The sequence below is a fragment of the Dendropsophus ebraccatus genome, chromosome 5, assembly GCF_027789765.1.
Source record: "Dendropsophus ebraccatus isolate aDenEbr1 chromosome 5, aDenEbr1.pat, whole genome shotgun sequence".
Taxonomy (NCBI): domain Eukaryota; kingdom Metazoa; phylum Chordata; class Amphibia; order Anura; family Hylidae; genus Dendropsophus; species Dendropsophus ebraccatus.
In genome coordinates, this window is record NC_091458.1 from 140,553,369 (window position 1) to 140,569,482 (window position 16,114).

Here is a 16,114-nt window from a genome sequence, read left to right on the forward strand (position 1 = left end):
CGGGGCGTGTACCATGTGTATACACTCCAGCCAGGATCCCATTGAAGTAGAGGCAGTGTTCACAGGCGCATGAAGTACGGCTGTTGTTGCCGATAGCAACAACGGCCGTACTTTTACGTAGTGTGAACATAGCCTTATAGTAAAATTATGCATACCCCCTTCAAACTATAGGCATATCCAGTAAAAAGTTCCAATATATTGTGCAACTGCTTTGCTTGCAGAATATACTATGCCTTCTTGCCATATCTGTGCTTGGCATGAGCATGTTTTTTTGCACTGGTTGGCACCATTTGGCTTACTTTTATCCTTACTGTGGCATCTTCACTCTTCATTAGATGTTTCTGACCTGGCTTTAAACACGGCCAGATTATAGTCTCCTAATTCTGTAATCCGAGGTTTGCATTCTTACAATGATCCGCTCCTATCACGTGTACAGTAACAACTTTGTCTCCACGTCTTCTTGTCATTTATTCCATGCACAGTCAGACAATTTTTTTCACATCAACACTAAACGAGCACCAGTGCCAATGAAGCGTTTGGTGAATTCACAGGATTAATCTCAATAAGCTGAACATCCTCCCAGAAATAATTCACTGTCAGGTTTGTATTAATGCATCTCTGCTGCATTGTAGATTTTTTTTCAGTCTTGTAAATCATGGACATTTGTAGGGGTGAGTTCTACAGTTAGATGACATACTGTATTCAGAGGGCAAGATACACTACATGAAACTATCCAAGATATCCAGATTCTACTCTGTAAACAAACATCACAAAAAACATCAGCATTACATTATGGGTGTATATGTGTTATAGAGGGACTAGAAACGAGCAGGCACCAAAATACTTAACTGCTGGTTACTAAAGTCGATCATTTTCTAATGCTTGAGTGCTTGACTTAAAGCGACTCTGTACCCACAATCTGCCCTCTCTAAACGGCTTGTACCTCTGGATAGCAGCTTTTAAACCAAGATCTGTCCTGGGGTCCGTTCAGCAGGTGATGCAGTTATTGTCCTAAAAAAACAACTTTTAAACTTACAGCCCTGTGTCAAATTGGCCTGGCCTAGAGTGTCTGAGCATTAGGCTTGCACCGCCTCTCAATCCCTCCTCCCTGCCCTCTTCATCATTAGGAATGCTCCAGGCAGGTTTTCTTCTATTCATCACCTGTGTGAGCACGGCACATGGGCTGGATCGTTAAGGCAACAGTGCAGTGTTCAGACAAGTGAGGAATAGAAGAAATTCTTCCAGGGCCATTCCTAGTGGTGAAGAGGGCAGGGAGGAGGCGGTGCAAGGATAGGGCACAGATACTCTAGGCCACACCAATTTGACACAGGGCTGCAAGTTTAAAAGTTGTTTTTTGGACAATAACTGCATCACCTGCCAAACGGACCCTAGGACAGATCTTGGTTTAAAAGCAGCTATCAAAAGGTACAAGGGCGGATGGTGGAGGGCAGATGGTGGGTGCAGATGGTGGGTTAAGTTACCAGCCACATTGAAAACAGTGGACGACCAGTATTTTTAGCCCGGTGCTCCATAGTGGCCATAGTGGCCATAGTCGCCGGTGGCCATAGTGAAACTGGAGCTGTTAATCTGCTGCAGGCCGCAATTGGCTGAGCGGCAATAGTAAAGACAGATAAAAACTGAAGCGGTAATTACACTTTATAAGCCCCCCTTGCAGTTTAAAGTGTAACTGTGATGACCGGACCTTCTGGATCAGTGGTGAGATGCTCCAATTGCTGGAATTCTATGGGACACAATGTTATTTTAATTTTCAATAAATAGCAGCCAGTGTTGCAACGGCCTTTATGTATTGAAAATTTACATTAAGTGAATTTAGACTAAGGGCTCGTTGACACTAAGGAATCAGCGCCGAATGCTGCCTTCTATCTGTTTGAATGGGAGGGCTCGCGCCTCTTTGCTCAAAGAATTGACATTCCATAATGTGAACGGGCCCTAAGGCTGTGTAAATGCTCAGCAGCCTTTCAACAAGCATTTTGTTAATGAGCAACCGAGCAGCACGCAGTACTCGCTCGAGTATCGAGTACTGTCAAGTAGCCTGATACTAGAGCGGATACTATAGTTGAATGAACGTGCAACGTGCTAGCTCATCTCTAGTATTCAGTAATGGGACCTAGGACAAGGCCCTGGAGGGTGTGTACCCTTGAGTGAGATTTATTTAGTCCAGTATTGCTTTCTTGTTCTTTTCTGCTATAACCTGGAGTTAATTTTACAGATAACATTAGAGCAAACTTTTCAAAAGTTCAATTCAGCGGAATTTTGCCAATTTGCATTAGTCAAAATCTACTAATCAAAAAACTATGGGAATATAGGGGCTCTTTTGCCACAAATCCACATAAAAAAATTCCCCCAAAAAAGTTTTAATGTTTCATTTATTTCAATGGGAGGAGCTGCAAAAATGCAAGTTTTAAAGCTACGTTGAAAACAAAGTGACATGTCCCTCCTTAGAAACGGTTTCATCTCTAATAGGGATCAGTATGGCGACAATCTCAATATAACACTGCTAAATAATTGTGTACTATATAAATACATTTTTATTATTATTGCTTTATAAAGATCTACTTTACAAATGATAAAAGGCAAACATTCTTACAGAAGAAGAAGAAGAATGAACAAATTATAGGCAGAAGAACTGTGTAAAAATAAGGAAACAAAAGAAGAAATATTCTTCACATTCATATATAATAAGAAAATTAAAATGAAAAATGTTGCCCCCCCTTAAACAATTATTTAGGTGTAATAGGGGAGGGGGATGAGGAAAAGGCCAATCTACTAAATACATTTTTCTCTACTGTATTTAGAGAGAAAAACTTTCATTTGACAGACGACAAGAGTAGGGATAATGTAAATCCTCCATTAATTCTCACCTGCCGAACCCGATAATTTTCTCCCTGTGATGGGGCAAATGTCATCTGCCTAATAGGGGTTTTTGCCTTCCTCTGGATCAACACAGTGAGGTTATAGGTTGAACTTGATGGCTGCTTATCTTTTTCTCAACCTTAGTAACTATGTAACTACTGCACAATATGCTTTTTTAATGCACACTGCCCCATACATTCTGCTATGCTGACACCTGCCATCTGTTGCAGGGGCTGGTTGCCATGTATTGTCAGGGTCCCACGAAACTTACTGGTTATGCTCTCCGATACTGACAGTTAACCCTTTAGATGCTGTAGTAAGTGTGAGTATAGTACCTAACAGGATGCCAGAGAGAGGGGGCATCACTTTGCAGGGTTCTGATGGTAATCATGGCATTGGGAGATGCTTTGGCATTGCCAGCGCTGCTTTTATCATAGTTTTTACATGTGCCAGTGTGGAATGTAAGAGCATATTTGTCAAGGTGGTTTGTGGACAGGGACCCATTTAGTTCTTTCTCTATCAAAAATACTCAGTAAGTACATTTTAATTCAATGTCTGCATGAAATTCTCCAGGTGGGACGCCAACTCCAACAACACATCATCCATGTCTAACTGAGCCAGCACTGTAGAAACCCAGGAGGAGGTTGGCAAGTGATGAAGCACAGGCTGAGGGATTGAAGAAACTGAAGATCCCCATACATCTTATACTGTTATTGTCAGTATCCACTGCCTGTGGTGGGTTTAGCCATTAGTATCAGGTGTATGGGGCTCCCTGACTGACCACCAACATATGAGGTTGATGGTTATTTCAATCATGTCTGATTCCTTTGTATATGCCGCACAAAGGTACCAAAGGTGCTGTTATGGGGAGGACAGAAAAAAAGATGACTGTTCCCACAAAAGAAAGGAAAAAAAAGAGAAATAATATGGTGGTAATAAACCTGTCTTCACATGTTATTACTGATGCCCAATGTGGGGGGGTTTAAACTGAAGGTTTTATATTCTTTTTTTTTTCCGCATAAGCTACTGGTCAGAAGGAAATTACATGAAGGTGTTCTTTACAACTGCTGCAAAGAGGGAGACCATATAGACTCGGAGAACTGACTACAAGAAGAGGAAACAGATGAACAAGATAGGTTCCCAAGAGGAAACTTGAGAAAGTCTTAAACGTTTACCTTATTAAAATATTCACAAAACTGGTGATGTAAGAATTTAAGAGCATCTTTACAGGGTTTGTGGGAGATAATGGAAAGCATTGAAACAGTTACACTCTTATTATGATGTGATATAGGAACCAGCGGACAAAGCCGGAAACCATATAGTTTGGGCAGAAATAAATGTGCAGAAGCGAAGTCTTTTTTCAATTGAAGGACAAACATACAAGAAATGAACACATAGAGGGACATTTATGAAGACTGACGCACCCTTTTTCCCAGATGATTTTATTAAGAGGTGTACCCTTATAGTAAATTTGGCCATCCCTGTGCTTGGCACAGGTTCAGGTTAATCAGGATAAATCCGGCGTGGTAGAAGGCCACCTTGCCAGCCCCCGCCTGCCCACCAGGTGTTTGCCAGGGGCGCCAGTAAATAATCCATTGGCCGCCTTCTCTAAAGAGTTGAGTACAATATAAGGGTATAGGCACATGGAGTAATTCTCGCTGAATACTCTGTGTGGAATCCGACGCTCGTCCCCATGTGCTCCCGCTTCCCTCTATGCCTGCTCCATGGGCTTCATTAGATGCTCGGGCGGATTCCTTTGTCTGCCCCCAAAAATTGTCATGCCAATTCTTTGGGTGGATGACAGAATCCACCCAAGTATATAATGGAGCCTATGGAGCTGGCGCACAGGGAAGCGGAAGAGAGCGGGGATGAGCGGCGGATTCCACACGGAGTATTCAGCGAGAATTACTCCATGTGCTTATACCCTTAGGGCATATGAAAAGGGAATCGTCCCAATAAAAAAGTGGCAAAAGGATTAGTTATACCCACAGATAGCAACATTTTACTTAATTCCCAAAAATTCACCAGAACATCCAGTATTGTCAGGGATTGAAGGTTTCTGTCATTCTATATTTTAAATGCATTTGAGTTTTTTAACCCCTTCAAGACTGAGCCCATTGATGCACGGATGTCCGGGTCAAATTAGTGCAATGTTCCTCCCGGCCTTCTAACAGTCATAGCGCTTTTATTTTTTAATTTTTAATTTTTTGCGCCATGATCCCACCGTTAACCATGCAGGAACAATAATGTAATGGTTTAATAGATTGGACAATTCTGCACATTACGATATATAATATGTTTATATATTTATTTTTTTATATTTATATTTTTATAATGGGCAAGGGGGTATATTAAACCCCCTTTAATTGGGGATTTATAAGGGTTTTTTAAACACTTTAAAAAACTTTTTTATTAAATTTTTTTAGACTTTTTTTCACTTTAAAACATGCAATCAAAAGATTGTATATACTCATCTATGCTGTGCTATAGAATAGCATAGATCAGTTTTATCGGCGATCTGTGCATAGAGCCTGCCTGAGAGCATGGTTGACCGATACGACTCGACGGAGGTAAAGGGGCTTTCCCCACTCTTCGGTACAAGCCTTGCTGCGGGGGTCCTGATCACTCAGCGACTGAAGCTTGTCCTGTCACTGAGTACCTTAAACGCTTTATATTGGACTAACATCTAGGGGACTGAAAGTCTGCACATGTGAGACATCTTAGTAGCAAGAAAGACGCAAGATTTTGTGATCCTCAAAACAATAATATAATTATAAGGTCTTGAGAAGGTACATTGTGGCATCAGAGGGGGAATGTGAAGTGAATTCTGGCACAAAAGGAAAGCCGGTGGATCATCCCCCTAGGTATCATGGCCTATCAGGTTGATATAATAATACTTATGTTTGTATAGCGCCAGCTGATTCCGCAGAACTTTACACAGTTTGTCAATTTTGGTCCCTGTCCCCATTAGGGCTCACAATCTGTATGTCTTTTTCGGTGTGGGAGGAAACCTGAGTACATGGAGTAGATCCATGCAAACACGAAGAAAACACACAAGCTCTTTACAAATTTGAACCCAGGACCCTAGCGCTGCAATGATACAGTGCTAACCACTGAGCCACCGTGCTGCCCACATGAACAATTAAAGGGGTTTTCCAGTGAAATTTCTTTCTTTCTAATCAACTGGAATCAGAAAGTTATATGGATTTGTAATTTACTTCTATCTAAAAATCTTCCCATACTTATCAGCTGATGTACAACCTGCAGGAAATGTTGTTTTGTTTTCTTTTCAGTCTGACACAGGGATCTGTGCTGCCACCTTTGTCCATTTCAGGAACTACTCAGAGCAGTAGCAAATTCCCATAGAAAACCTCTCCTGCTGTGGACAGTTCCTGACATGGACAGAGAGGTCAGCTGAGAGCACTGTGTCAGACTGAAAAGAAAACACCACTTCCTGTAAGACATACAACAGCTCATAAGTATTGGAAAACTGAAGATTTTTAAATAGAAGCTAATTACAAGTCTATATATCTTTCTGAAACCAGGTGATTTAAAAGAAAAAGATTTTTGCTGGACAACACCTTTAACCCTTTGAGGACCAGGCCCAAAATGACCCTGTGGACCGCACAAATTTTGATCTTTGCGCTTTCGTTTTTCCCTCCTCCCCTTCTAAGAGCTCTAGCACTTTCAGTTTTCTATCTACAAGGCCATGTAATGGCTTATTTGTTACAGGAATAGTTGTACTTTGTAATGGTGTCTTTCATTTTACCATAACATGTATGATGGAATTCCAAATATTTTATTTATGAAGATATAAATAGGTGAAATCGAAAAAAACAATGCAATATGGTAACGTTTGGGGGGTTCCTGTGTCTACGTAATGCACTATATGGTAAAAGTGACATGATACTATTATTCTATAGGTCAGTCCGAACACAACCACATGCAGGTTACACAGATTCTCTAATGTTATATTAATTTTTTTAATGAAATCCTTTTTTTGGCAATTAAATATTAATAAAATGGGCTTATTGTGATGCTTATAGCGCTTTTATTTTTTCACCTATGGGGCTGTGTGGGGTGTCATTTTTTCCGCCATGATCTCTAGTTTTTATTAATACCATATTTGTGAAGATCAGATGTTTTGATTACTTTTTATTAATTCTTTTATATATAATGTAACATAAAATCCCTCTTTTCGTGTACGCCGTTCACCGTTCGCAATGACGCTTGTTATATTTTAATAGGTTGGACAATTACGCATGCTACGGTATATTATATGTTTATTTATTTATTTATTTTTATATATTTTTATTTATATAATGGGAAAGGTGGGTGATTTAGACTTTTATTGGGGGAGGGGTTTTGGGGTAGTGTGTTAGTGATTTTTTACTTTTTTTTTTTACACATTTTAAGTCCCTTTGGGGGACTTGTACATACATTACTTAGATTTTTACACTGATCACTGCTATGCCATAGGCATAGCATTGATCAGTGTTATCGGTAATTTGCTCATTGAGCCTGCCTATGCAGGCTCAGTGAAGCAGATCGCCGATCGGACCGCACGGAGGCAGGTGAGAGACCTCTGGCGGTCCGTTTTAATGGAGTGTGACTCCCCCTGTCACGTAAGCTTAAACGCCGCGGCCGCGCCGCGATCGTGGCGTTTAAAGAGTTAATGTCTCGCTGCAGCGCGATCGCTGCAGCGTGTCATTAACAGTGAGGTGTCGGCTGCTGATTGCAGCCGGCCCCCACCTGCTATGAAGTGTGCTCCGCTCCGGAGCTTCATAGCTCAGGACGTACTGGTACGTCCAGGGTCGTCTGGGGACAGACTTCCAGGACGTACCGGTACGTCCTAGGGTCGCCTAGGGGTTAAACTTTGTGTTATTCTTGTAAATAGTAATCCTTCCATTAATTATGTGTTTTTGTTCATGAATGATCCTATCTTTCTGTTTTAGTTTCTAGGTATTCACTTTATCTGCATATATTCATGATAAAGTCCTTTCAGGACATCATCGTAACTGGGGGTAAGAAGATCTTGTAATCTGGTAATGCATTGGTTAAAAGACGATAAGGAAGAAGAGAGAGGGATGAAGGAAAGGACAGAAATAAAAACAAGATGATAATGATACAATAAAAATATTAAATATACTTTTTTTTGCACTTGTGATGTGTATAATGCAGTTTTGCACTTTATTACAATTTGCCCTCTATTCCAATATTGCCCTTCTATAGATGAGTTTATATGTAATAATGTAGTTATATGGATTTATTTGATCGTTATATCATCATTAAATAGAATTAGTTAAACGCTACACTCTTTCAATGTTTTATGTAACATCGGCCATTATTTGACCACAACGGCCACAAATAATATTCATAAAAATTATTTGTGGCCAATATTTATTAAAAGACGGCCGTCCTGTTGTGTTAACATAGTGTAGTGACTAATACCCCCCCAGATAAATTTTACCAGTATGTAAAAAACAAATATTATCGCCACACCTTGACCACTACCATTACCAACACTTTGTGACATATATTATACTAAATAAAACCCACTATATAAAGACCATTATTTCCCCATCCATTCACCCATATAGAGACCAGTTGTACACAGGCTCCACGTACCATATACAGTGGGTAAAATAAGTATTTGATACGCTGCCAATTTTGCAGGTTTTTTCACTTACAAAGAATGGAGAGATTTGTAATTTTTAGCGTAAGCACACATTATCTGTGAGAGACAGAATCTATAAATAAAATCCCTGAATTTAGTGGGAACATAGCCTTAAAGTGTCCCTGTCGTTATAACTTTCAAAATCTAAATCAACAGTAGATATGATATAAAGCAAGTTTGCAATATACAGTCATTATTTTTTTGGCATCATCATGTTGTAAAACAAAACAGAACTTACCAGAAATCCAGGTCCAGTCTCCTGATGGCAGATTTTTAGTCTTGTGCTGGTTGAAAAAATTAAACTAAACACAAGAATTCCGGCCATTACAGACAGTCGCGACTCAACTTGTCCATCAATCCCATGACTCCCTTTTCTGTGAGCACTCAGATAACCTAGGAAATGTGGGATTTCCTGTGTTTAGACCCTTTGGAAAAAAAAGGAATGTATATTGTATATACATATATATATATACACAATATATATATATATATATATATATATATATATATATATATATATATATTGTATATGCAAACTTGCTTTATATCACATCTACTGTTGATTTAGATTTTGAAAATTATAACGACAGTGACACACTTAAAGGAGCTGTTCCTTAGTTGCCCTGGCTGGTTGTTTCAGCTCATTGTTGTGCTAAAAGACCCTGCCTCGATCCATCTTCAATGGAGGACCAAATAAGATTGACAGTCATCTTGTGTTGTTTCCATTTTCTAATAATTGCACCAACAGTTTTTGCTTTCTCACCAAGCTGATTGTCTATTGGACTGTAACCCATCTCAGCCTTGTGCAGGTCTACAATTATGCCCCTGGTGTCTTCAGACTCTTCAGACAGCTCTTTGGTCTTGGCTATGGTGGAGAGGCAAGACTGTGTTTGATTCAGTGTGTAGAGAATTTTTTTTTTTTATACATGGTGCAGAGTAGGGGGAGCCAGAATTCTTGCTAGGTGATTAAATACCTGCAATAAAATTCCTGCAATAAAATGCTAAATAATTATAAAAAAAAATCATACAATGTGATTTTCTGGAATTCTCTGTTATAGATTCTGTCTCTCACAGGTGAAGTGTACGTACAATAAAAATTACAGACTTCTTCATTTTTTGTAGGTGGGAAAACCTATCGGCAGGGTATCAGTGCTTATTTTCCCATCTGATTGCATTGCAGTTACATCTTCCTTAATCTTAATCCCTTTCTGCTTCATATGGCCATCATGAAGAATTCTCCTGGTGATGCCTCGTATAAACAGAATCTGCTATACAAACATTTTAGTCTCTTCGCTCCAGCACCATCACCTGTATACAAACTCCCTTCTGTATTGCTCCACACTGTACCGGTACGCCCTTTGTGCCCTCGCATAGTATTTAGATCCAAATCAGGGGATTCCTCGGGTTCCCCAGTGGGCCAGTCCAAACCTTCAAAAACCCCTTTAGTGCCTCCCCTCACAGCAAAGAGGGGGTTTTCAGGGCAAAATATTCGTAGGATAGATTATAATCAGTCAATCATGACTGAGGTGCTAACATCCGCCACCCTTGCCGATGAGTTATTCAGTGTCCACACTACATAGTGAATAGAGGCCATAATCTCCTTTCACTGTGTAGCAGTGGCCATGCGTAACTGAGCCGTGCTGCAGTAACCAGGTCTGGACTCTAAACAGTAAACGGAGACAACTGCCTCTGGCCCCATTTACTGAGTAGGGCAGGTGCCCAACAGCTGATTGTCGGGGGTTCCAGATGTTGGCACCCCGACGATCAGTGACTGTGTTTGTGCTTTTAATGTGATAAAAATGCTTTAATGATGTGTTGTATCTGTTCCCTGGAAGTATGTCTAGGGTTCCTGCATCCTAAACCTGCTACACTTCTTTTCTTTTGTCATAAGCGCCCCCCCCCCCCCCCCCCATTTTGCATTACCAGCAATGCACCAGGTTGTCTGACATCCCTGAGCTGTTCACAAACCTCATAAAGGCTTCACCACTCTACACAGTATTGCATAGTAAAATAGTCGGTAAGGTTGAAAGTAGAGTCCATCAGGTTCAACCTAGAGAAACCCTACTGTGAAGACCCAGAGGAAGGCAAAAAACCCTCTGAGGCAGACGACAATTGCCCCATCACAGTTGGGAAATTCCTTCTTGACTAAAATGGCAATGAGAATATTCCCTGGATCAACATATCACCAGAAGTCTAATGCCCATAACTTGTAATATTATATTTTTCAAGAAAAGCATCCACGCCTCCCTTGAACAAATTTAATGAATCGGCCATGACAGCATCATGTGGCAGAGAGTTCCATAGTCTCACTGCTCTTACAGTACAGAATCTGCGCCTGTACTGATGGTAAAACCTTCTTTTCTCTAGACATACAGGATGCCCTTGTCATGGTTACAGACCTAGGTGTAAAAAGACCACTACAAAGATCTCTGTACTGTCCGTTCATACATTTGTGCATTTTAATCAGATCGCCCCTAAGACGTCTTTTTTCTAAACTAAATAACCCCAAGCTTGATGACCAAGCCAGGACCTGTCCTGGTCCTGTAACCCACCCATTCCCTTAATGACCTTTGTTGCCCTCCTCTGCACCCGCTCTAGTTCAGCTGTGTCCATCTAATATACCAGTGCCCAAAACTGTACACAGTATTCTATATGTGGTCGAACCAGTGATTTATAAAGAGGCAAAACTATGTTCTCATCTTTAGGCCGGGTTCACACACAGTATATTTCAGGCAGTATTTGTTCCTCATAGCAACCAAACCCAGAACCCAGAAAGGCTATGTTCACACAATGTTGAAATTGAGTGGATGGCAGCCATATAACGGTAAATAACGGCCATTATTTCAATACAAAAGCCGTTATTTTAAGATAACAGCAAATATTTGCCATTAAATGATGGCCGTCCACTCCTGGTTTTGGTTGCTATGAGGACCTGACATGAGGACCAAATACTGCCTGAAATATACTGTGTGTGAACCCAGCCTTAGCATCTATGCCTCTTCAGATGCATCCCAATATTTTATTAGCCTTGGCAGCTGCTGCCTGGCACAGATCACTAGAAATTAATTTACTGTCCACAGTACCCCCCAGGTTCTTTTCAAAAGCAGTTTTACCCAGTGATTTACTATATAGCACATAACTGTACTTATTATTTCTATGGCCTAAATGCATAATCTTACATTCATCCACATTAAACTTCATTTGCATTTCTCTGCCCAAGCCTCTAGCTTCTACAAATCCCTCTGTAATATAATATTATCCTCCCCTGTAATATTATATTATCCTCTCCTGTAATATGATATTATCCTCTTCAGTGGTGATTACTTTACCCAGTTTAGTATCATCTGCAACAACACCCAACATGGACCCCTGCGGTAACCCACTAGTTACTGTTACCTGATCAGAGTATGTTCCATCAAGGACCACCCTCTGTTTTCTATCACTCAACTTGGTGGCAGTTCAGTGCTCAGGCTTTAAAGCCATAGTCTAAGGGTACTATTAAACAGAGCAATTATTGGCCGTAGTTGGTGGTTCTGGCTGATAATGGTTTTGTGTAATAGATCCACGTGCATGATGTCAGCTGATCGTTGATTTAAAATCCCGATAACGATAGACCATCGCTCCATGTAATAGAGCAGACTGCTGCTCTCTCCTATAGGCCACTTGGACAATCTAAAGACCTGACAAGTCGTGCTCGCTTGCTCCTAAATTTTGGGCCATCTAATACGACCCTTAGTCCTGACTCACCTTGCCTGTGACAATCCTGTGTGATGCAATGCCTCTGGGAAACATGCAAAAGGCAAAGCCGTGAGAATGTTGAGAATGCAGCGGTAAGGCAAAGGGAGGTGTATTGGGCCTACGGCATGGGAATCCTCCAGCATGCTGTTACAGCATATAATAAAAGCGTTTAAAAAAAAAAAAATCTAATTAAATTCAGAGCACGAACGCAGGATCCCTAGATATGGCAGCAATACTTTAGCACCAACCCAACGTTACCACCAGCTTAATATACATTGGGGGTGGGCAGGGGTGTCAGGTAACAGATTCACTTTAAGAACCAGACATAGCAATAGATAAGAAAACCAGATATTTATCCAAATCTCATTAAAAGTCACTTCTCCAACCACTTTGCATTGAATAGAATGAAGCCCCAAGTGTTTAGTAAGAAGCGGAGATCATGACCTTTTCTCTGTCATTTGAAATATGTAAATGACATTTGGAGTCAGATAGACTCACACATGCATATTTATTCCAGTTGGAAATTGAGTGTTATTTTTAACGGGTTTTACGTCTTCTTATGTCTCTGTTGTGTACAGCCTAACTTATTGCTTTATTTCTGTAGTTTTCTTCTGGTTGGTTCAATGCTATGAATCTCTTTACCTTTTTGCATTCTGCCATCTCTGTCTGGCTCTCTAGATATGCAAATCAGTGAGTAAGTATATCCTTTCAAATAATTATCATATATTATACTCTAGTCATCTCTGTAGAATTTCCTCATATGCATAATCGTATTTGACTTCCTTATGAATGTAAAAACCATCTTACCTTAGGCAAGTTAATCTTCATTGATTGAATATCAAATTCATTTGAATATGCAAGCAAATGTTTTTCCCTTTAGAACAGAGACTGAGAAGGAAGGGCTATCCTCTCCATGTTATGTGGGCCTATTGTTTTGCTCAACCTTTCCAATAGACTTGTATGGGTTTTATTGCCACACATACAAGCCCTGCTGCTACCATCTTGTTGAATTACGACATGTAAGAAAGTCATAAATTATCAAATAAAACAAGAACTACATTGACAATGCTGAGGAAGGTATCTTGTTCTAGTGTCACACACCGTTTTTGGAAAAATGCCATTACAGTATTTGATTAAAGGGGAACTCCAGTGATTTTCTTTTACTTTCAAATCAAATTGTTTTAGAAAGTTATATAGATTTGTAATTTACATTTATTAAAAAAATTGCTGTATGTCATTCAGCTAATGGTGTATTCTCTCCTGTCTGACACAGTGCTCTCTGCTGCCACCTCTGTCCATATCAGGAACTGTCCAGAGCAGAAGAGGTTTTCTATGGGCATTTACTACTGCTGCTCTGGAGAGTTCCTGACATAGACAGAGGTGGTAGCAGAGAGCACTGTGTCAGACTGGAAAGAATACACCACTTCCTGCAGGACATACAGCAGCTAATAAGTACTGGAAGGCTTAAGATTTTTAAATAGAAGTCATTTACACATTTGTATAACTTACCAGTTGATTCGAAAAAAAAATAAAAAATAAAATCACTGGTGATACCCTTTAAGGCCATATTTAATATAAATTTTTAAGAATTTATTTTAATGGAGTACCCCTTTAAATGTATTTATTTTTTTTAACCAAAGCCAGAAGTACAAGTCTTTCCTCATTACATTATAAATGCCTTAGATTCTTTAAGGAAAACATGTTTCCAGGACATAGCTATGGGGGATGTAATGCTAGCAGTTGCCCCTGGGCCCTGATAGTATTAAAATTGAAGAAGGTAAGATAAGGGCCCCATTATGGATTCTTCATTGGTGCCCAGGGGTTTCGCGTCATGTAACCTATATACCCGGTATGCCGTATATCTCTAATCCTGGTTAGACTTTTTTGTATAAAAAATCTTTTATGTTAAACTTAAAATAAATATCTCAACAAGATGATGTGATACTCTTTACATCTTCTACATTTTACTATAGTTTATCTATATAGCAGGCCAAATACCATAGGAAAGGACATAAGGGGTTAACTCTTCATTTTTTTTCCTGGTATCTATGTGGCAGGCCGAGCATCAGACGGTTTTGTTTCTCGATATAAATGGTTAAATATTTCCATGTTAAAGCAAACAGGGCATGACCAGCGTTTATAACACATTGACTCGATTTCCCATAGGAGAACTGCAAGATTTATACTGATCACAAGATCAGAAAATCCCTTTGTTGCAGAAGAGACCCAAGTGCATGGCTATGTAATGCGGAATCACAAGCCTCCTTGCTGCCTGGATAATCTTTCAGCTTTAATTATCATTTACTAGGTGGCTTCTTTGATAGGACTTAGTATTTAATGGACACTTATTTTCTCTTTTAAATCTTTAACAAATCTCTTTTCTTTTTTTATTCGATAAAAGGCAAAAAATAAAACCTTTTCTCTAGGTGTCTTTGAATTTATACACTTTTTTTTTTTTTGCCGGACACGTATCTCAAAGAATTAGACAACTGATTAAAAAAAAGGCATTTATTTATTTTTCAATCCATTTTTGCATTCCGAGATAATACAAAGCCCCAGAAAAAAACACCTGTGAATGAAGAATAGATTGAACATCTGCTCCATGCTTTACATGAATTGTCCAATCCATCCGGATTTGTTATTCCGCTCACCTTAAGGCTATGTTCACACACAGTAAAATAGATAGAAAACCGTATTTTGAATCTAAAAAATGTGCTGCGTTAAAGTCTATGGAAAAATGTTAGTTAAAATAAATAAATAATAATAAAAAAAAAAAACCTGTGAACCTGATGCAAGTGCAATCAACTAGCCTACACCTATGGTTGGTGAACATGCAATAGAATAGTAACAGTTTCTTGTCTTAAAGGCGTTATCCAGCATTAGAAATACATGTCCGTTTTCTCATGTCTTCAGTCCAGGTGTGGTTTGCAATTAAGCTCCATTCACTTCAATGGAACTAAGATGCAAAAACCTGCACCAAAACTGGAGACAAGAGTGGTGCTGTCTCTGGAAGAAAGTGGTCATGTTTTTCAAATGCTGGATATGCTACCTGCTCCAGTCCCTGCTGCAGTGCCAATTCTGGACTTTCTGGACTCTGGGAATAAGCTATTTTACTGGTATCCAACTGTAGACTAGAGTGCAGGGCTATTAATTTGGGTTCCTCTACTTTCACAGGCAATCTTCCTATGGGCCGACTAGGGCTCTCTGTTGTGCTCTTCCTTTTGCTACCATTGCACACTCTCTAACATAGACAGGGCTCCCAGGGCTACTAAGTTTCACCCCAGGAAAGAACCTTGAAGGGAACCAATATGAATGATTGTGTTGATATGGTTCCCAACAGGACAGTATTGATCTACAGCTATCCGAGGCTACCTGCCGCAAGTGCAGTAGTAGCTTTACAAAGAGGAAAAAGATGTTTTACAATGCCACATGAGGCCAGAAGAGAGGGGCAACTAGTCATCTGGGCGGGGGATCTTGCTGTCTGTCAATCATCCCTGCACTGCATACTGACAGGCAGAGAGCTGTGAGTTATGGGGGGTGGGGCAACTGCTCTAATGGGGTGTTTCCCGCAGAGGAGACAGAGAGAGAGAGGCAGGGCAACTGTTTGAACTTGTCACTCTGTCCTTGCTTGTCCCCGCTTGTCCTCCAGCCTTCCCCAGCTCTGTGGACCCATCTCAGGGCCACCAGAGAAGGGTCCACTCATCTAGGGAAGGCTGGAGGAGTGGGAAGAGACAAGGGCAGCGTGGCAAGTTCAAACACTCGGCTCCTGCCTCACTCTCTCTCTCTCTCTCTCTCTCTCTGTCTCCTCTATGGGGAACACCCGAA